The 22,644-nt window shown below is 42.3% G+C and overlaps 1 long non-coding RNA gene across 1 annotated transcript in view; it reads left to right on the top strand.

The window, feature by feature from the left end:
• The window catches only part of LOC140847193 (uncharacterized), a 54,354-nt gene extending 34,627 nt beyond the window's left edge, over positions 1 to 19,727 (top strand). The window contains exons 6-7 of the long non-coding RNA XR_012126927.1: positions 3,651 to 3,870; positions 19,506 to 19,727. This is a non-coding gene — a long non-coding RNA (uncharacterized lncRNA). The remainder of the gene's footprint in view (positions 1 to 3,650; positions 3,871 to 19,505) is intronic.
• Positions 19,728 to 22,644: the final 2,917 nt, after the last annotated feature.

Here is a 22,644-nt window from a genome sequence, read left to right as displayed (position 1 = left end):
GAAGGGTTCCCAGAGGTTTCAGAGGGAGCATGGCCCTGCCAACACCTGGATTTCAGACTTCAAGCCTCTAGACTGTGAGACAACCAACTTCTGATGTTTGAAGCCGTTCTGTTTGTGGTATTATGTTGTGGAGCTCTAGCAAATTAACACAATAAAGTGATCTTTTCACCTGCGTCAAACTCCTAGCTCCACCTCCTAGGCCCTGCCTCCACACTCACACCCCCATTCCACCCACCACTGCTCTAGCATGACTGGCACGAGGAAAGTGAGAAATGGTGCAAGTGAGTGAGGTAAAGTCAAGCTGATCCTCTCTCCTGCCATGCAGCGGTCTCCCAGGGAGGACACTGCAGTGAGCCTCAAAAGAGCCCCACTCCAATCTACCTGGGTAGTCCACACTGCAGGAGGGCAGGCTCACAATCCCCATGCCTGCTGTTGCCTGTGAGCCAGAGCCATGCTCTGAAAGGCTGGCAGAACTTGGAGGGGACAGGAACTGGAAAGCTGCATTTGGCTTTGAACAGAATTGGACACCCAGTGCCCCAAGACCCTCACCACATGCCCAACTTACAAATGAACAGATCAGGGAGGCTTCCTAAGTACCAAAATGACTGGGGGTCCTGGAGCAGGGAAACCCCAGCTGGATGATCCTGCAGCAGGCATGAGGGGAAGGAAGATTCTAAGGCTCATCCTCTGAGATGCCCCAATTCTCCTACCAATTTGCAGCTTTCCTACAAAGTCACCTTAGTGTTCCTACAAAGTCACTGAAATACTGGTATTCTCTGAACTAAAGGCAATTTTAAATCATATCCCCAGGCCCCTGGGAGATCAGAATTCAATTCCATATGGTTGATCAATCCATCACTATTATCACCACCTGTCCTACACCTGCACTGCTCCAGAGATAACCTGGCAGTAAGTGCCACAATTCTGGCACCAGTTTATACACTCACACTCAGAGAACAAACACAAACCCTGACACTCATGGTGTCTACCAAATGTGGACATTTATCCACAGACTTATACCTAGAAACACTCAGCACCACAAACATTTATACACACACTGACATTATCTCCAACATATAGAGCCACGCACCTTCACCAAGAGACCTACAGGCACAATTATACACAGTCAGAACAAACTCACAGAAACAAACACTTATGGAGACATACATGCAACTTACACATCTACTCTCCAAGACACAGAAGTATACATTCCCTCTCTTTTTAATACAAAAACATATACACACTACAGTACTCAGTAAATCAACATGGGCCTGTACAACAAAGCCAGGGAGCTTTTCTTAGTCAAGATCCTTAACATCCAAACAAAGCCAATTAATGCCACACATAAAATGGTTAGAAATAAATCTGTTTAGTACAGAGTTTTAATTGGTGTTGATTTTTTGAAAGAAAGGAAAATATCTTTCATTCCCCTCAGGTGCCCACCATTCTGGGAAAACCCCTGGGCCATGCCCTCCTTCCTGGGCCAGGCAGGGTCCTGCCTCCCATGCTGTGAAGTGGATGGCACTCAATGTCTGCATCACTCAGGAGAGATTTGAAAACTGGGAGCAGAAATCCAGGCCCTAAACACAACAAATACCAAAGACAGACATGGAGAGGGATGCCAAGAGAGAACTGAGACCAAGACAGAGAATAAATGGAACTAGAAACAGGCCCAAAAGCAGAGCCTGAAGCAGGAGGTCAGTGCACCCAGGAAATGACAGTGAGGCAGGAAGCGTGGGAGAGGCCAGCACTCTGTCACCACGCGCACACGCACAGACCACACATCATCCATCAAGGGTGAATCAGAGAAACCCAGACCTAGAAAGTTTGCCTCAGCAGGTGGAGAGAAAGGATAAATGGCTGTCCCTCCTCCAGCCCCTTACTGTTTGCCTGAGGTCATACTGCCCTCTTATGGACTCTCGGTAGAGTCACTAAAGCCAGAGGCATTACTGAGAACTTTTACCCTGTGAGTCAGATGTTCACATCAATGGATTCTTTCTTTAATAAAAGCATGTTTAAAGGAACTGAAATAGGTAGAAATATATAAACATGCATGGTAGAATGAGCTGAGGAATATTGGAATGGACCCTTGGTAAAATCAGTATTTTATTTCTTGGGGGAGTAAAGAGAAGAGAACATAAAGCAGTATTAACATCTGTGAAATCAGAATTCTGAGTACACAGAGATCCATTTTATATATTAATTATATTATATTATATTATATTATATTATATTATATTATATTATATTATATTATATTATATTATATTAATTATATTATATTATATTATTATATTATATTATATTATATTAATTATACTATATTATTATATTATATTATATTAATTATATTATATTATTATATTATATCCTGTATATCTTTGTAATATTTTGTAATTAAAAAGAAAATTAAAGAAAAATTACAGTGTTAAAGGGGGAGGAGAACTCCATGGCTAATCCTACTAAAAAGAAAAGAATTTCTTTGAAAAATTAATAGCCCATATTTTTCATCCCTTCAGTGATAGATTATATTGTCCCCAGTCCTTTTATCTTTTCATATATGCAAAGAATACATGAATTTACAGTTCTTTCCAGTAGAAGCACAGTTTATTTGTTTTCCCTTGACTTTGAGCTTGGTCATTGAATGGCCAGTGGAACATTAGCAGATGTGACAAGCAGGAACTTGAAAAGCTTGTGTTTTTATGTTTCTGGTATCACCATGAGAACATCCTCCAGCTAGCTCACTGTTCAAGGAAGATGGGAGACCCACAAAACAGGCCTGGACCCAACCTGACCCCAAGTTGATTAGCCAATTCCTAGTCAACATGGAGATAGGTGAGAAAAAATAACCGCTGCTCTAAGTCGCTGAGCTTTAGGAGGCTTATCACACACTGTTGTTGTGGAAGTGGCTTACTGTTACTTTTTCCTTTCTTCCTTTCCCATTGTCACCACCTGTTCCTCCCCTAGTCTGCCTGACTCCAGACAGGAGTTCCATTCTCATATCCAACCCATCTGCTGCTAAGTTGATCTCCTTAAAGATCAGCCCCCACCATGCCACTTTCCTGCTCACAGTTCCTTAGAAAACCAATCTTCTCCTGACCCCTTAGAGTTTTGCTTGGCCTGGATTCAACCAATCCAACAGCCAATGACATCTCACAAGAACACCACTCCAATCAAACTGTTCCCCATTCCATGATCCAAATACACCATTCACATTTGCTTGTCACAACTTTGATCATTCTAGACCCCCTGCCTGAAATACCCTCTCCATTCTAGATGATCCTGAACATCCTCCAAGACACTATTCAAGTCCCACCCCTTCTTGGGAAGCTTCACTTTAAAGTGTTCAACTCTTATTTTTGCTCACCCAGCATTACTCCTTCTCCTTCTTGTTCAGCATCTAATTTTCCTGGGGACTCAATCCTCCTCCACCTTCTATCCTTGTAGTATATGTGGGTCTCCATCTGCCTTCTTAGCCCTCAGTGTAGGCTATGACCAAAGCTTGGCCAATCTTGGAGGGCATTCTACCTCCCTGGCCAGTAGTTGGGTCACATATGGGCATTTGACTGGTTGAGAGCCAATGAGAGCCTGGGACTTTTGCTGGATTTTGGGAAACAAAAATCCTTTTTTGTCTTGAAAACTTGGTCTAGAGCTGCTGGTGACCATGTTTGCCCCTGCTTGGGGCAGTTTGCCTGAGAATGAAGCCAGTACAGTGGACAACAGAGCCAAGATGTGAAAAGGCATGTTCCTGATGCAGTCTTGGAGTCTCATCTCTAGCCATGCCTGATGCACATGCTCTCTCTGGACTTCTCAGTTTATAAGCCAGTGAATACCTTTCATCACCGGATCTGTCACTTACAGCTAGCACAGGTATGTCTGATGCATCCTGGCAGACCAGTGACTAGACATATCTCCACCTTCTGAATTCTCAGCCTTGAACACCTCAAGATCAAAAGTACCAAGAGTCTGAACAGCCTAGAAAGCAAAATTTCTTCAGGGAGAACTGTTAGCGATCTCCCAAGGATTGTATATCTTGTCTCCTCAGCCAGGGAGCTGCAGGGCATCTATCTCCTCATTTATCTCTTTGTACCGTCCCCTCCTCACCATTCCTAGAAGGGAGTCTCATACAGAACATACATATGCTCAAAAAATGATCTGCTGATTGGTTGGGTTTCCTGGACCAGGTTTGTTTTGTTTCCTTTTGTGCCTGTAAGTGAGGCAGCTTCATGCTGCTTTTCAAAATATTTGTACTCATGACATCATAGAAATCCCCTAGCAGATAAGCACTGCTAGGTAAATCTTCCTTGCTTCCCCAGACCATGCCCCATCCATACACACACAAAGACAGACACACACACACACACACACACACACACACTTGCACATGCACACTGACTTTTTTCTGAGGATCTTCTCTTCCTCTGTGTCAATAGCAACTGAGAGGTTATACAGGAATTCCCACCCAAGGAGAACAATGAATCAAATTAAATACCAGGGAATTATAATTCTTCCTGCTCCCTTTTCCAAGGCATTATTTAAAATTTTAGTTGTTTTCCTCCAACACAGTTATGTTCATTGATGTCAGCATGGTCCCACTTTGGGGTAGAGAATTATTTTAGGCGGAGCTCTCTTTTTAACTGCATCCCAGCAGGGACTAAGTCATTGCCCCTTCCCCTGATGTGATAGGTCAGTGCGGGCCTGGCTTTATTCAGGCAGGGCTGCTGAAGACTAGGACTTGGGCTTGTCAGTGTCTCCTGAAAAATGAATAAGCACCCCAAATCTTGGCATCAGTCCTTCATGCCCACTGGCGGCCAAGCTGTAGGTGGCTCAATGCTGCTGAGCTGAGGAGAAGGCTCATGAAGGAATGAGAGTTTCTCTGATTCAGGTCCTAGGCCCTGTCTGTCCTTGTCCAACAGCTCAAGGACTCTGAGAAACTAATGCCTGGCTCTGCTGTCCTCCCAGGAATGGCAAAGTGTGCCAAGCTCACTTCCCAGGACCCCTAGTTCTGTCTTTGAATTGAGCAAGATGGAAATGACTCGCTTCTGTTCCAAGCTTTTCAGACCTATGACTCTGCCTCTGAAAACTAAGTCTTGTGAAGACCAGCCTGGTCTGGCTTCTCAAGGCAGGGAAGTCACCCTGTGTGCCCTAAGCTACAATGGCTCACCCAGGTCCAGGAGGAATTCTGCCAGGGGAAGATGTCTGGCCATGGTAATCTGTAAGAATATTCTTAAAAACAGGAAAGAGGAAGAAAAACAAAGCAGGAAAGGGGAATGCAGAGAAAAGACAGGGGTCCTTGAATAATTCAGGGTTCCAAACCAATCATATATTTTTGACAGTGTGTCTGAAAAATACTTTTTACATAAAATAGGACCATTAAGCACATATTTATACCATAGGCTGAAGCCACAGGCAAGATATATTTAAGAAATAGGCAGCCACAGGAAGAATTTTTGAGTTCTCTCAATTTTGTAAAAGGAATGAAGAATGCAATTGGAAGGCATCTGTCCTGCTTCTCCTTATTTCTAACCCATTTATTTAACCCAAACAAACAAAATGATTTATTTTAAAATCATTTAACTATCTTCAAGCAAAAGGAGCCTTTTCTTGCCAAAATCCACTGGGCCTCCCTGATGAGAAAGGACAGAGTCCTAGAGATTGCTCTCCCAAGGCCCCTACTAATTCAAATGTCTTACTTCCAGGACTGAGGATAAGGGCAAGCATGTCATTCGATGGAAAACAAAACCCCACAGAGTTCTGAGTGCAAATAAACAGCAACCTGTGGGAATATTAACAGGGAAGATGTGCGGCCGCTCAGGAGGGTGTGGTATGGGGTGCAAATGGGGGAGGACCAGGAGTTGGTAGGGACAAGGGCTGGGCCAGCGGGAGCTGTCTCATGCAGTGCTTTGAGTCCCTATGAGCCTCGGCTTCCTCACAAAGTGAGAGGAATGGACTACCCTTCCAAAGACTTTCTCATTTAAAACTCCAAATTTTGCCTAGGAAACAACCAGTGACAAGAAAATGGTTACCTAAACACAGACACTTAGACTCAAAGGAAGAGTAACTACAGAAGATAAAAGATGTGATGAAATTATGCTGTGACATGAAATCCAATGCTCTTGACTTTGACTTCTCATACAGTGCTCTTTCTACCTTCAGAGAATGTGGGTCACTGGCTGGTAGGGACAGATGTTCTCAGTATCATAGTCTTGGTATTACAGGACAGCTGGGTTCCTGGATCTGCCCCATCCTCCTGGCCTTTGTGCATAATTGTGGAATCTATAGGGTTTCATGTATCCTCTATATACATGACATGTTATATATTTAATTCTTGTCCTGCATACTGTACTGACTTTGTCAAGATGCCCTAAATGTCTGTCTTCAGCTTCCTTTTTTTTCAATAAACTATAAAAATTCATCAGTCAGAGCTTTTTTTCACATGTAACTGGGTGTCCTATATTTCTGTTTGTTAAATCTGGCACTTACTTTATTCTAGACACAGTTTTCATTTCGTTGAACCTTAAAAAACCCTAAGAGATAATTGCAACTATTCTCATTTTACCAATGAAAAAGTGGGCATAGAGTGAAGAACCTGCCCAGACCATGAATGAAGAATACTGAGGTCAGGCTCCATGAGCACACAGCCCTAACCAGGAGACCACACTGCCTCCCAAGGGGTGGGTGCTCAATCCAGCAGCAGTGAATAAAGGAGCAGAAATTTTGAAACTGGATATAAAGCAAGGACCAGTTCTCCTAGCTCTGACTTAAATCCCTCTGCAGACCCTGGAGCTCCTGAAACAGCTCTTAGGTGCTGGGAAAGGTGAGCTGGCCAGATCATGGGGTAAGAATGGGGCTCAGGAGTGAAGCCCACTGAAGAGAGTGGAACAGGGGAAGGAAATGGTGAGAAAGTGTTAACCAGCAAATTGTGGGGTTACAGATGATCACTGGTGACAGAAGGAAAATAACAATAGATTCCTGGAGTCAGAACAACCTGGGTTGCAGGACACCCTCCCCAACAGGGCTGACTTCCTCATGAGGCACAGTAGACAATGCCCAGGGCCCATGCAACTTTCAGAGGCCTACAAGGATATTTTAATTTTCCTTTAAAATTAGATGGAAAGAAATGAATATATAATAGTGAATCCAGCCTGGATTATACACATCTTTATGTAAACTCCGTCATAAAGTATTATATTTAATATTTATGGAGGAAGGACCCCATGAAGATGAAAGTGTCTCAGGCCCACAAAAGTTGTAATGGTAATGCAGCCCTGACCCTCAGTGGAGAGCATGAACAAGCCCTCACACACAGCCGGTGCTGGGTAGACCTGGTGTCTGGAGTGTGGGGTCATTGCTCATTGTTTGCAGCACTCTTAAAAGAACACTCTAGTGCTCACTTGTGCTCCCCTAGAGCTCCCAAGTCCCCCATCCAGATCCTCTACAAGCAGGAGCCACTGAAGCAAAACAGGCTTCTCTGAAGTGTACTGCTGTAGTGGGAAGTGGCCAAAGCTGGAGGGAGGAGGGGCGGGTAGGAGATGCAGGGGAGACAATGCACATGCTGGCAGAGGAGCAAAGTTTGCACTGGGGCATAGGAGTTCTGCAGATGGGATGGCTTATTCCAGTCAGCAAGACACACTGAGCTGGAGCAGCCTAGCCCTGCCAGGGCCCCTGCCCTTCCACAAACACCCAGGGTTACTGATGGGCTGGAAAGAAGGGAAAGTCAGCTCAGGAACAATACACACACATGTACACACACAACATGCATGTACACACTCACATAGACACACATACAACATACATGCATGTACACATGGGCATGCCTACAACATATACATATGCATGCAGCATACCAGTACAACAAACATGAATAGAGACACAGCATACACATGTAGATATACAACATATACATACACAGTCACACAGTATGCACATAGACACATAATATACACAACATGCATTTGTACACAGACACACAACATACAGAGAGACAACATATATGCACATACATATACAACACATACATAGGCACACAAAATGCACACATAAACAACATCCACATATACACATAACATATGCACAACATACATGTACACACAGGCTCAAACACATATACATGACATGCATACAACATACATATAGGCACATACATACACAGTGACACACAAAACACATACACATAGACACACCCATTTACACCCATGCATATACCACACAAATACCCAAAGATTTACACAAATACAGATTGACCCATACATGTACACATCTAAATAACACAGAGGAAAGGATTGAAAATAATTACACATAGAAATAACTGAAAACTTAAAACAAAATTGTCTACTCAGGAATGGCAAATTGTATTCTTTAGACTAAAAGTTAAAGAAATTAATAATGGAATGTCAGAGCATAAAAGGCACCTAGAGCTTATCTACTCTAGTGCTCTCATTTTTCAGACAAGAAAATGAGACCTGGAAAAGAGATAGGGTTGGTCTGAGGTCAGCCCTTGTCAGCAGAAGGTGCAGTCCTTAAAGGTGAAACTGCTGGTCATCAAAGGAGAGAGGCTTTTCTCAGAGACAGTGAACACAGAAAATATATATATTCCACCACACAGAGTGAACATCCTGGGCAAGATTACTCAAAGTATGTAAGGGCCACCTCCCTGACCCCCTCACAGACCTCAGTTCACTGTCACTTATAAAGAATACACCCAAGCTGTAAGGAAGGAATCTTCCCAAAAATGCAAGGGAACATCTAAAAGGACACAATTAGCTCTCACTCAAGGTTCCAAATAAAAGATAACAATTCTATTTCAAATTCATAGACTTCTGGAGCGGAGGCAATTGCAGCATTCAGAAAAGACATATAGCATGCCTGGTGATCTCTCCACCTGTTTACTTGTGGGAACAGGATGCCCCTTTCCTGATATAATTTAAAGGACACCAAGAGCGCCCCCACGATTTCCTCTGACTTCCCACTATCAACGTTACTCATTTGGATAAAGAATTACTCATGTTCCTTCTTAGAAATGATTCTCTCCAGAGATCCTCCTATAAAATGTGAATGTCTCGAGGCAGAGCCAAGATGGCAGCATGAGAAGAGTAGTGGAAATCTCCACCCAAACTACATATATCTATGAAAATATAACAAATTCAACTCTTCCTAGAATAAAGACCAGAGGACACAGGACAACATCCAGACCACATCAACACCTGCGAGAACCCAGCGCCTCACAAAGTGGATAAGATACAAGCCCCGGCCCGGCAGGACCTGAGCACACCTCCCCCCAGTTCCCGGCGGGAGGAGAGGAGTTAGAGCAGGGAGGGAGACGGAGCCTAGGACTGCTGAACACCAAGCCCCAGCCATCTAGACCAGAGTACAGACACATTGCATGCGTGGGGTCCTGGATACTAGGGAAACAGGGCAGCAAGAATGGTGAGCAGGTACCAGAGGCCAGCACTGGAGGACAAAAGAAAAGCGAGTGGCCATATTGTTTGTTTGTTTGTTTTTCTGTTGTGGCGAGTGCTTTTTGGAAGTCTTAAAGGGACAGGGACCCCAATACTAGGGAAACAGGACAGCAAGACCGGTGAGCGGGTGCCTGAGGCTGGCATCAGAGAATAAAGAAAAACGAGTGGCCATTTTTTTTTTTTTGTGGTCGTTGTTTTGTTTTGGTGGGTGATTTTTGGAAGTCTAAAAGGGGCAGAGCCGGACACGTTGTCCAGATGTAGAGAATCCGGGGATCTCTGGGCACTCTAATCCCCTGGGCTGCAGGAAGCACAGAGCCCCTTACAGAGATAAATAGCCTCCTGGCTGCTGCCCCTCCAATGCGACTCCACCATTTTGGAGCAGCAGCCCAAGCCAGACCATGCCCAGAGAAACAGCAGAGATAAACTCCATAGCATCCAGGAAGGAAGCAGAAGCCCTGTCTGTGTGTAAATACCCAGCACAAGCCACTAGAGGTCGCTGTTCTCCCAGAAGAGGAAAGCCACAAACAAACAAGAAGGGAAGTTCTTCCAGCCGTCAATCGTCCCAGCTCTGCAAACTATTCCTATCACCATGAAAAGACAAAATTACAGGCAAACCAAGATCACAGAGACACCAGAGAAGGACACATACCTAACCAGTCTTCCTGACAAAGAATTCAAAATAAAAATCATAAACATGCTGACAGAGATGCAGAGAAATATGCAAGAGAAATGGGATGAAGTCTGGAGGGAGATCACAGATGCCAGAAACGAGATTACAGAAATGAAACAAACTCTGGAAGGATTTATAAGCAGAATGGATAAGATGGAAGAGGCCATTAATGGAATAGAAACCAGAGACAGGAACTCATAGAAGCTGACATAGAGAGAGATAAAAGGATCTCCAGGAATGAAACAATATTAAGAGAACTGTGTGACCAATCCAAAAGGAACAATATCATATTATAGGGGTACCAGAAGAAGAAGAGAGAGGAAAAGGGATGGAAAGTATCTTGGAAGAAATAATTGCTGCAAACTTCCCTGAACTGGGGGAGGAAATAATCGAACAGACCACGGAAATACACAGAACCCCCAACAGAAAGGATACAAGGAGGACAACACTAAGACACATAATAATTAAAATGGCAAGGATCAAGGACAAGAAAAGAGTTTTAAAGGCAGCTAGAGAGAAAAAGGTCACCTATAAAGGAAAACCCATCAGACTAACATCAGACTTCTTGACAGAAACCCTACAGGCCAGAAGAGAATGGCATGATATACTTAATGCAATAAAACAGAAGGGCGGTGAACCAAGGATACTGTAATCCAGCATGACTATTATTTAACTATGATGGTGGGATTAAACAGTTCCCAGACAAGCAAAAGCTGAGGGAATTTGCTTCCCACAAACCACCTCTACAGGGCATCTTACAGGGATTGCTCTAGATGGGAGCACTCCAAAAAAGAACACAGAACAAAACACACAACATATGAAGAATGGAGGAGGAGGAATAAGAAGGGAGAGAAGAAAAGAATCTCCAGACAGTGTATATAAAAGCTCAATAAGTGAGCTAAGTTAGGCAGTAAGATACTAAAGAGGCTAACCTTGAACCTTTGGTAACCACAAATTTAAAGGCTGCAATGGCAATAAGTACATATCTCTCAATAGTCACCCTAAATGTAAATGGACTTAATGCACCAATCAAAAGACCAGAGTAATAGAATGGATAAAAAAGCAAGACCCATCTATATGCTGCTTACAAGAAACACCTCAAACCCAAAGACATGCACAGACTAAAAGTCAAGGGATGTAAAAACATATTTCACGCAAACAACAGCGAGAAGAAAGCAGGGGTTGCAGTACTAATATCAGACAAAATAGACTTCAAAACAAAGAAAGTAACAAGAGATAAAGAAGGACACTACATAATGATAAAGGGCTCAGTCCATCAAGAGGATATAACCATCCTAAATATATATGCACCCAACACAAAAGCACCAGCATATGTGAAAAAAATACTAACAGAACTAAAGGGGGAAATAGACTGCAATGCATTCATTTTAGAAGACTTCAACACACCACTCACCCCAAAGGATAGATCCACCAGGCAGAAAATAAGTAAGGACATGGAAGCACTGAACACACAGTAGAGCAGATGGACATAACAGACATCTATAGAACTCTAAATCCAAAAGCAACAGGATATACATTTTTCTCAAGTGCACATGGAACATTCTCCAGAATAGACCACATACTAGCCCAAAAAGAGCCACAGCAAAATCCAAAATATTGAAATTCCACCAACCATTTTTTCAGAAAACAAAGGTATAAAGCTAGAAATAAACTCTACAAAGAAAACAAAAAGGCTCACAAACACATGGAGGCTTAACAACATGCTCCTGAATAATCAATGGATCAACGAACACATTAAAATAGAGATGAAGAAATATATAGAAACAAATGACAAGAACACAAACTTCTGTGGGATGCAGCGAAAGCAGTCTTAAGAGGAAAGTATATAGCAATCCAGGCACACTTGAAGAAGGAAGAACAATCCCAAATGAATAGTCTAATGTCACAATTATTGAAATTGAAAAAGAAAAACAAATGAGGCCTAAAGTCAGCAGAAGGAGGGACATAATAAAGATCAGAGAAGAAATAAACAAAATTGAGAAGAATAAAACAATAGCAAAAATCAATGAAACCAAGACCTGGTTCTTCGAAAAAATTAACAAAATAGATAAGCCTCTAGCCAAACTTATTAAGAGAAAAAGAGAATCAACACAAATCAACAGAATCAGAAATGAGAATGGAAAAATCACGACAGACTCCACAGAAATACAAAGAATTATTAAATACTATTATGAAAACCTATATGCCAACAAGCTGGAAAACCTAGAAGAAATGGACAACTTCCTAGAAAAATACAACCTTCCAAGACTGACCAAGGAAGAAACCACAAAAGTTAAACAAACCAATTACGAGCAAAGAAATTGAAACGGTAATCAAAAAACTACCCAAGAACAAAACCCCTGGGCCAGATGGATTTACCTTGGAATTTTATCGGACACACAAAGAAGACATAATACCCATTCTCCTTGAAGGTTTCCAAAAAATAGAAGAGGAGGGAATACTTCCAAACTCATTCTATGAAGCCAACATCACCCTAATACCAAAACCAGGCAAAGACCCCACCAAAAAAGAAAATTACAGACCAATGTCCCTGATGAATGTAGGTGCAAAAATACTTAATAAAATATTAGCAAACTGAATTCAAAAGTATATCAAAAGAATCATACACCATGACCAAGTGGGATTAATCCCAGGGATGCAAGGATGGTACAACATTCAAAAATCCATCAACATCATCCACCACATCAACACAAAGAAAGACAAAAACCACATGATCATCTCCATAGATGCTGAAAAAGCATTTGACAAAATTCAACATCCATTCATGATAAAAACTCTCAGCAAACTGGGAATAGAGGGCAAGTACCTCAACATAATAAAGGCCATATATGATAAACACACAGCCAACATTATACTGAACTGCGAGAAGCTGAAAGCTTTTCCTCTGAGATCGGGAACTAGACAGGGAAGCCCACTCTCCCCACTGCTATATAACATAGTACTGGAGGTCCTAGCCACAGCAATCAGACAAAACAAAGAAATACAAGGAATCCAGATTGGTGAAGAAGAAGTTAAACTGTCACTATTTGCTGATGACATGATATTGTACATAAAAAAAACCAAAGACTCCACCCCAAAACTACTAGAACTGATATCAGAATACAGCAAAGTTGCAGGATACAAAATTAACACACAGAAATCTGTAGCTTTCCTATACACTAACAATGAACTAATAGAAAGAGAAATCAGGAAAACAACTCCATTCACAATTGCATCAGAAGAATAAAATACCTAGGAATAAATCTAACCAAAGAAGTTAATGACCTATACTATGAAAACTACAAGTCACTCTTAAGAGAAATCAAAGGGGACTCTAACAGATGGAAACTGATACCATGCTCATGGCTAGGAAGAATTAATATCGTCAAAATGGCCATCCTGCCCAAAGCAATATGCAGATTTGATGCAATCCCTATGAAACTACCAGCAACATTCTTCAATGAACTGGAACAAATAACTAAAAAATTCATATGGAAACACCAAAGACACCGAATAGCCAAAGCAATCCTGAGAAAGAAGAATAAAGTAGGGGGGATCTCACTCCCCAACTTCAAGCTCTATTATAAAGCCATAGTAATCAAGACAATTTGGTACTGGCACAAGAACAGAGCCACAGACCAGTGGAACAGACTAGAGACTCCAGACATTAACCCAAACATATATGGTCAATTAATATTTGATAAAGGAGCCATGGACACACAATGGCAAAATGACAGTCTCTTCAACAGATGGTGCTGGCAAAACTACACAGCTACGTGTAGGAGAATGAAACTGGATCATTGTCTCACCCCATATACAAAGGTAAACTCAAAATGGATCAAAGACCTGAATGTAAGTCATGAAACCATTAAACTCTTGGAAAAAAACATAGGCAAAAACCTCTTAGACATAAACATGAGTGATCTCTTCTTGAACATATCTCCCCGGGCAAGGAAAACAACAGCAAAAGTGAGCAAGTGGGACTACATTAAGCTGAAAAGCTTCTGTACAGCAAAAGACACCATCAATAGAACAAAAAGGAACCCTACAGTATGGGAGAATATATTTGAAAATGACAGATCCGATAAAGGCTTGACGTCCAGAATATATAAAGAGCTCACATGCCTCAACAAACAAAAAACAAATAATCCACTTAAAAATGGGCAGAGGAAATGAACAGACAGTTCTCCAAAAAAGAAATACAGATGGCCAACAGACACATGAAAAGATGCTCCATATCATTTATTATCAGAGAAATGCAAATTAAAAGTACAATGAGGTATCACCTCACACCAGTAAGGATGGCTGCCATCCAAAAGACAAACAACAACAAATGTTGGCGAGGCTGTGGAGAAAGGGGAACCCTCCTACACTGCTGGTGGGAATGTAAATTAGTTCAACCATTGTGGAAAGCAGTATGGAGGTTCATCAAAATGCTCAAAACAGACTTACCATTTGACCCAGGAATTCCACTCCTAGGAATTTACCCTAAGAATGCAGCAATCAAGTTTGAGAAAGATAGATGCACCCCTATGTTTATCGCAGCACTATTTACAATAGCCAAGAATTGGCAGCAACCTATATGTCCATTGGTAGATGAATGGATAAAGAAGATGTGGTACATATACACAATGGAATACTACTCAGCCATAAGAATTGGGAAAATCCTACCATTTGCAGCAACATGGATGGAGCTGGAGGGTATTATGCTCAGTGAAATAAGCCAAGCGGAGAAAGAGAAATACCAAATGATTTCACTCATCTGTGGAGTATAAGAACAAAGGAAAAGCTGAAAGAACAAAACAGCAGTGGAATCACAGAACCCAAGAATGGACTAACAGGTACCAACTGGAAAGAGTGGGTGGGTATGGAGGGATAAGGGGGGAAAGAGGAAGTGGGGTATTAGGATTAGCATGCATGGGGGTTTGGGAGAAAGGGGAGGTCTGTACAACACAGACAAGACAAGTAGTTATTCTACAACATTTTGCTATGCTGATGGACAGTGACTGTAAAGGGATTTAAAGAGGGTACCTGGTATAGGGGAGAGCCTAGTAAACATAATATTCTTCATGTAAGTGTAGATTAAAGATAAAAAAAAAAGAAAGAATGAAAAGGGGGATTACTCCCTGATAGGATAAAACTAACTGTAAATCAATGATTAATGCATGCTTTAAATATCCTTAATTTTGATCACTTAGAGGGTGTCAGATGATCGGCTATGGAGGTACACTTTTTGATAATATTCCTTTCTCTTAAAAAAAAGCATTTCCTGTGTGATGACCTCCAATAATTTCTACACAATTGTATAAAGGGCATATCAAAGTGTGGGCAAAGGGTCTGTTTGTGTTTATACAGAGGATCAAAGCCTAATTTGGCCACCCAGAAAATGAACTAGGATACAATATGAAGAAGAACTTCCAACATCAGCACTCTCTGGAAGAGTCATACCAGAAGATGATCATCAAAAACCTCAACAAAGATCCAGGCGATGATGCAGTTGTAGCTGCGTTCTTCCCACTGGTTCCTGGACTTGCCATTGGAATGAAAAAGGAGATATCTAAGCTGGCCTGTGCTTTCAGTAAAACAAAAAATTTGACTGGATCTATACTGTTGGAACTCAACCAAGAATAAGGAGAAGTGCAAGTTTTAGCACTCCAAAAACTTATGACTACAGACTATCTACCGTTAAAAGAATATATGGGATGTGAACAGTCCCCAAGAATGGGTTGTTTTAATTTGTTTTATTTCTCTCAGAGTGTTCAAGTTCAGTTGGACAATATCCACCATATCATAGATAAGTTTTCACAAATGCCTAGGGCGCCTAACTGGTTTTCTTGGTTTCACTGGAGATGGCTGGTAATTATAGGTCTGCTTTGGTTATGTAACTGTATTCCTATTATGTTAATGTGTGTGCACAATTTAATTAGTAGTTTAAAACCTATACATGCTTAAGTTACTCTACAAGAAGATATGTCAAAGAAATAATCAATCTTCCCATGTTTTCTTCCATCTACTACTCCTATAGCTTTTCATCTTCCTTCCTAATTACAACCCTTAAATAGAATTCATGCCTCATATCGAATTTACCGAGTATCATAATTCTTCTAAGTGATAAAGATACCTCAAGACACATACTGGGCATAAAAGCCCCAGGGCATAAATATGCAAAGAAGTAAAAAGGTAACCTTTCAAACAATATTACCTCTCTCTCACTTACCAACTTTACATTTGCCTGTATGGCCCCAGAAGATGACTGGTTAGGCAGAGATGGGTAAGATTCCTCAGGGGAGGAACAACCTAAGGCAGGCACAGTTGCAGGGGGGCCATCAGGTGAGAAATTGGGGATCAACAGAGGTGAGGCTTAGAACCTCACCCCCCCCCCTCCCCCCAGTTTTGATAGAAATCTTCTGCATCCGTGAATGTTTTATTGCCCTTGTCTAGCTTGGATTAAAACTTACTCTACAGGCACACACCTGATCATCTACATTTGCTCTCTTATAGCACTAAACTGTGTTTTCTACCTTTATCTTGCATCTACCTACCACTTCAGCATTTTATTAAAAATAATAATAATAATAATAATGGAGAAATGTGGGATTCACATATAAATCAAGTATAAAAATCAAACGAATATTCATATTTGACCTGATTGTTTATAGGTCATAATACATGATCAAAACCGAAAGTTTCTGTGATGACTGCCGTTGTACTGTTCACCATGTAAGAACTTATTCACTATGTAAGAATTTGTTCACCATGTAAGAACTTGTTCGGTATGCTTCAGAAGATTGGAGATTGATGAGAATTAGGCTTGGGGTGGATTAATGATTGTGCATTGAGCATTGAGTCCCCTATATAGAATTTTATTATTGTTAACAACCATCTGATCAATAAATATGAGAGATGCCCTCTCAAAAAAGAATGTGAATGTCTCTAAGGAGAAACCCCTGCACTGCTGGGCAGTGTCTTTCACAGGAAGTACAGCTACATACAGGGGTTCAGAGTGGGGAAGGGGCCTAACCCCCATACCTGCCTTTTAGGAATGATTGATGAAGCTCAGGATATTTACCCCATGAGGAGCCTCACATGAACAAAACCTAAAAGCAGTATTTTTCAACCAAAATAAATGATTCTCCTGTGCAGGAAGGGGTTATTTAAACTCACCCAGAGAAGAACTCCCAGTATAAAGCATAACTTGTGATTAATAGATCAATCTTCTGTCAGTTACAAGACGTGCATTTCAGATCAGAGGAAGGAAGAACTTGTTAATAGCTGATGGGTAGAGTTAACCAGAGGAGAAACATACTGAATTTGCTTACATTCTGGAATTAGAATATAAAAGTATTCATTAGAGGGTTGGTGAAGATTTCATTAGGTGATGATGTGTGCTTAGGAATGGTCCATGTGTACAAACCAAAAATGGAATCTTCCAAGTTTCCAAGAATGTTCGAAAGTCCATTCATGGTGAATGTGCTCAGTGAAGGTGAGGTGTGCAGAAGGGAAGTCCATATTCCTGCCACTTCAACTACATCTCTGAAGTTCAACCAAGGGAAGCAAAGGATTAATAACCAAGTATAAATGGCCACTCTCCTGGTTGCTAATGCTGATGACATGTAATAAAGAAATCCAGATACAAATGAAGTCAACAGTAATTATATAACACAGTCCTGAGAATCCCAACCTAGAGCAGGGATTGGGGTGAGGTCTAGGAGATTGGAGAGAACAAAGAATAAAATCCCCTAGGAAGTGTTTGACAGTGAGTTTAGGAGTCCCTTTGCTCAAATGAAAGTGTTTATGAATCTATATTTCTGCATCTGTCCCCACTGAAACATGGAATCAGGATAGAGGAATTGACAACATCAAATTCTGCAGAATAGACTGTCATAGAAAGTTAAGCCATTACTAGATAATCATTTGGCAAGGATACTGGCCAGAGAAAATAACAATTATAAATAACAGTTATTAAGCACTAAATACTTTACATCAATCCTGTCAGGTGGGAAATTCCATGATTCAGTCCTGCAGATAAGAATATCCAAGCTCATAAGCAGTGGAGTCAGGAAGTAAACCCAAGGAGTCTAACCCAGGGCCTGGACTCTTCTCTGCTCTACTGTTTATTGAGCTCTCATGTTGGTGCCTAACATTTTAGAGGACCAAGCTTTTTGACAGTGTTTGAGCCAGAGTTGAGACTCTAAAAGGCCAGGAAGACTAGACAGACCGCATGGAGCCCACTGTGAGCTCTGGGATGATGCCCCCAGGCACGCTCCCCCAGCATGTTCCTGGATTCACTCAGACTCAGAAGCCCTGTGGGAGTGACCTAAACCAAGTCATGATAGGCTTTCATAAGTATGCAGACACAACTAAGAGATAAAGGCAGGTCAGTTTAAGGGAAGACAAGGGATCTGGGAGGGAAGATGGAATCTATCCACGTGGAGGGACAGAGCAGGGGGCCAGAGGAAGGTAAAGGCTGTGCTGAGCCATTGTCTAACTCCGTCCTCATTGCCTGGCCCAATTGCTTCGAGATAGAGGGCTGTTGTACAAAGATCTGTTAATTAGAGCTAAAGGACTGTCTTCTAAAGAGATAGACATGAGAGTCAAGATGATGGGGAGGCCATCAAAGAAGGAGGCAGTAGTCAATGGGCAGGGGTGAGAGTGGTTTGGGAGAGAGTTGGCACTTGCCAGACAGCCACCCACCACAGGCAGCAGTCATAAGGACAAGAGTGAGTCTGTGATAGGAAACATCAGAACAGACATAATTAAATGGGTAGACACTGCCCCATCCCAGGACTTCTGTTGGGCACTTCTGGGGAAGATGCCCTGGGCTGCCAGCTGGTGAAGAAAGGGATAGCTGAGAGCTCTTGTAGTAAAGAGCTCTGTAAAGCTCTTGTTTACCCTAGCATTTGTTATCAGGGAAGCCTGAGACACCTTTAATCTTCCCAAACCCTGTAAGCAAGTACAGTTTACAGTCCCAAATAATAAATGAAGGAATTGAGGCTCACAAAGGATAAATAAATGCTTGAAATCACATAGCCACTAAATGGCAGGACCAAGAATAAAACAACAGCTGATTTCTCTCTAAACATGATATGCTTCCTGAGAAGTTGAGCTGGATGACCTCTCAGGGACCTTCCACCTGAGTACACATTCCAGAAAGTCATCAAGACCATAGTATAATGATAATGATGACAAATAATAGAAAATACTTATGAAAGCATCACAACAGCATATGCAAGTATTTAAGGTACTGCAATTATTAATGTTTCTGTTTTAATAGATGAAAATAAGTACAGTAGGCATTATTAATATTCACTATATCCAACTCTTCTCTACTTTTTGGTCCCTTAACGAATTACAATTCTCTCACCCTTTGAATTTAGGCACTGCTGTGTGGCTGGTTTTGACCACTGGAAGATGAGCAGAAGCACCTTGTGTCCCATCCAGGCAAAAACCATTAACTGTAGGTGTTGGTCCCCCAGGCCCTCCCTCTTCTGGAGCAGTAGTTCTATTGGTATGAGTTCTTGATGATTTTGTGAAGCAGTCCCACATCCCCACCCCAGACCTACACTGGACTTGCAGCATGCTTGAAAAATAAACTTCCATTGTTTAAATGGCAATTTGGGGTTCTCTTTTCTACTCTCTCCTTGACTGATACACTGAGACCTAGAAAGCCACTTGCTGAAACCCACCCAGCCATTAAGTGGTGCTGGGATTGGAAGACTCAGAATGAACAGTTTCATCAGGTTCTTGCCTCCTGATTCAGCAGTACATGTCTGATGGGGCAGCACATGTGAAGGCAAAGGAAAGCGTTCCCAAGGGAGAGGATGAAGCAAGTATACCAGCTCCAGGTCAGCGGGGGACAAAGAGTAATGGTGCCAAGTGGGGCAATGTGGGCTGTGCACCAGGAGACAGGGATGGCTGCAGTGCCAATGCCGCTGCTCTGACTAGGTCAGTAGGAGAATGACACAACACAGGCTCCCAGAGAACATGAGTCAGGTAAGAGTGACTTTTAGCAATGCACCAAAACCACTTGCCAAAGCTGGAACAGTGACTCCATCTCCACTGCACGACCCAGCAATGAACCTGGGACAAGCTGTCCTCCTAAGACAGGCTCATATGGTCACTTCCAAAGATAATTTACACCATACAATTTGCTTGAAGGGTTGGGTGTAGATGGGAGGCAAGGGAAAAGCAGCTTTTCCAAGAGACCATAATGGCAAATGTCTTGCTGCCTCCTGCTCCTTGTCCTCACAGCCACGTGCTTTCCAAAGGCACTGGCTCTTGGCCCACAGTGAAGGCCAGAGCCAGGTTGTTGGTCATGGGGAGGCCTTGGGAGGATACAGGGAAAAGGGAAGGAGCACATCAGAAATAGAAAAGCTCCATATTGGGCTCCTTATTTTCAACAGGGCCATCTCCAGCATGTGCTAGTAGCATGAAATCATGAGTTCTGACATCACTGCACATGTGCGCATCATCAACACTTCATGATATAATGGCTTTTCCATTCACAGAGCTATTTGGAGGGTTCTCTTGTTGATGCCTCCCAGTAATTCAGTGACATCTACCAGCTGGACAGTGGTGTATCCCCACTTTATAGATGGGGAAACAAACTCAGAGCTTCGGGGCTGACCTGCAGCTGGTTAATAACAGCCATAGCCACATCCAGTGTCTGGATCCAGCGCTCTAATATCCCCCTCCCGCCACCCAACACCTGCCCCTCCCCCCAGCAGTCACTCTCTGCTTGACCCTCAGAAAGAAAATCTCAGGCAGAGCTTAGACCAGTAACAACTGCTATTGGCATCTGCCATTCCTGTATCCAGGAATATTCAGGAATGAGTCACACATGGGGTTTAGAGTGCCAACTGCTATGAACAAGGGAGCAGGGGGACTTCAAAGTCACCCCATGGGGAGGGGAGATCACCCAGTCATCACCATGCTGCATTCCTTGTGCCTCCTCTGCAGGCCCGCTGCCTGACACTCAGGTGTCATTGAGTCTACTTGATGGAAGTAAAAAAAGCAAAAGAGAACTGGTAGGAAGCTTCTGCAAACATACAACTGGCCAGCCTGAGGACCTCTATGAACAAAGGCTATGGCAGAAAATAGTCCCATTCTGTGATCCGTTACAAGGCACAACCAAGGCCTTCAGAGAGCCCTGCAGAAAAAAGACAGTGGCAGGTGCCCAGGCTCCTCAAAGCCAGCTCCTCCCCATCATCACTGCCTCGGTGAAATCTTTGTCATATTCTCCATGGCCAGGAAAACTCCACATCTGAGGGCTTTCAAAATGTCCCTTCAGGACCCTGGGATGAGCAACTCAGTTGTAAATATTGAAGCATTATCCCAGAGATAACACCCTGGGATAAATATTCAGATAAACAAACGGAATCAAAGGGTCCTCTGGGGGGAAAGAGTGCTTCCAAACATCACCTCACCTGGCTGTTCTCAAGTCCTGGTCCTCCAAAGAGATTTCCTGCATTTTCCAGGCAAAACGAGCCCCTCCTGAGCTTTCCTTCTGTAAATGTTTATGTTTTGGCCAAGACATTTGGTCTGCTGGATGCTCCTCCTTCTGTACTTGGCTTTATGCATTTGTGGATGTTCCCAGTTTCACATAGCAGGTAGGGTGAGGAACTATGTCCTGAGAACCTAGCAAGCACAAAATGAATTCTCAATAAATTGAAATAGTATCCCTTGGTAAACTGACCATGTGCTTTATGTACCATACTAACCTATTTCCTGGAACTCCATTCCTAAATGCCTGTACCCCTTAAGGTACAGCTGCAGGTGACTAGAAAGCAAGGATTCCAAGCTCTGATCAGCTCCCTCCAATGAGTCATCATGACTGCTCTTGCCTAGCTAGCTGTGTGCAAATAGCATACCAGCTCCAGCCTTCACTCCTTCATAGATATGTGCTCTCTCAATTTTCTTGAAAAAACATTATCTGTCTTAATCTATATTTCACTTTTCTTTTTACAGAGATACATACCAGAAACGTTTTCATTTGTTCCCTAATTCTACCATAACAAACAAAACCACCACACAAGCATAACAGCAAATATCCCACAACACTCATAGTTTCAGTTACCAGTGGGCAGATGGAAGTGGTGGGCAGCGGGATAAACTGTTGAGCACGTGGTCTTCCAAAGGAGCAGCCATGCCTCAGATTTCATTGCCATTCAGAAACATAGGTCCAGTGAAGTCAGACCTTCAGACATTTTTTAGCAGCTAGAAATCCAGATTTTTATGTAAAATCTTCCTATCTTAAATGTTAAGCATTTTTATTTAAAAAAATTAGGGTGTGAACTGTGTGCATTCAAACAAAACTCCATCTGAGCACCAGATCTGGTTTCCTATAAATGCCAGGGTGCAACTCTGCAGCAAAATAGTGGGTCCTCTGTGCCCTCCATTAGCCTCTGTGATGGGGACTATGAGTACAAGAAGTCCTAGTGTGGCCCCTTCATGCCAACTGTGAAATTAAAGGGTAAAGGATTACATCTAACAAGCACTGAGTTTTCAGGTGCAAAT

Source organism: Manis javanica, chromosome 17 (genome assembly GCF_040802235.1).
Source record: "Manis javanica isolate MJ-LG chromosome 17, MJ_LKY, whole genome shotgun sequence".
Classification (NCBI taxonomy): domain Eukaryota; kingdom Metazoa; phylum Chordata; class Mammalia; order Pholidota; family Manidae; genus Manis; species Manis javanica.
The sequence above is the reverse complement of the archived record's forward strand: the minus strand, read 5'-3'. Positions and strand labels throughout refer to the sequence as shown.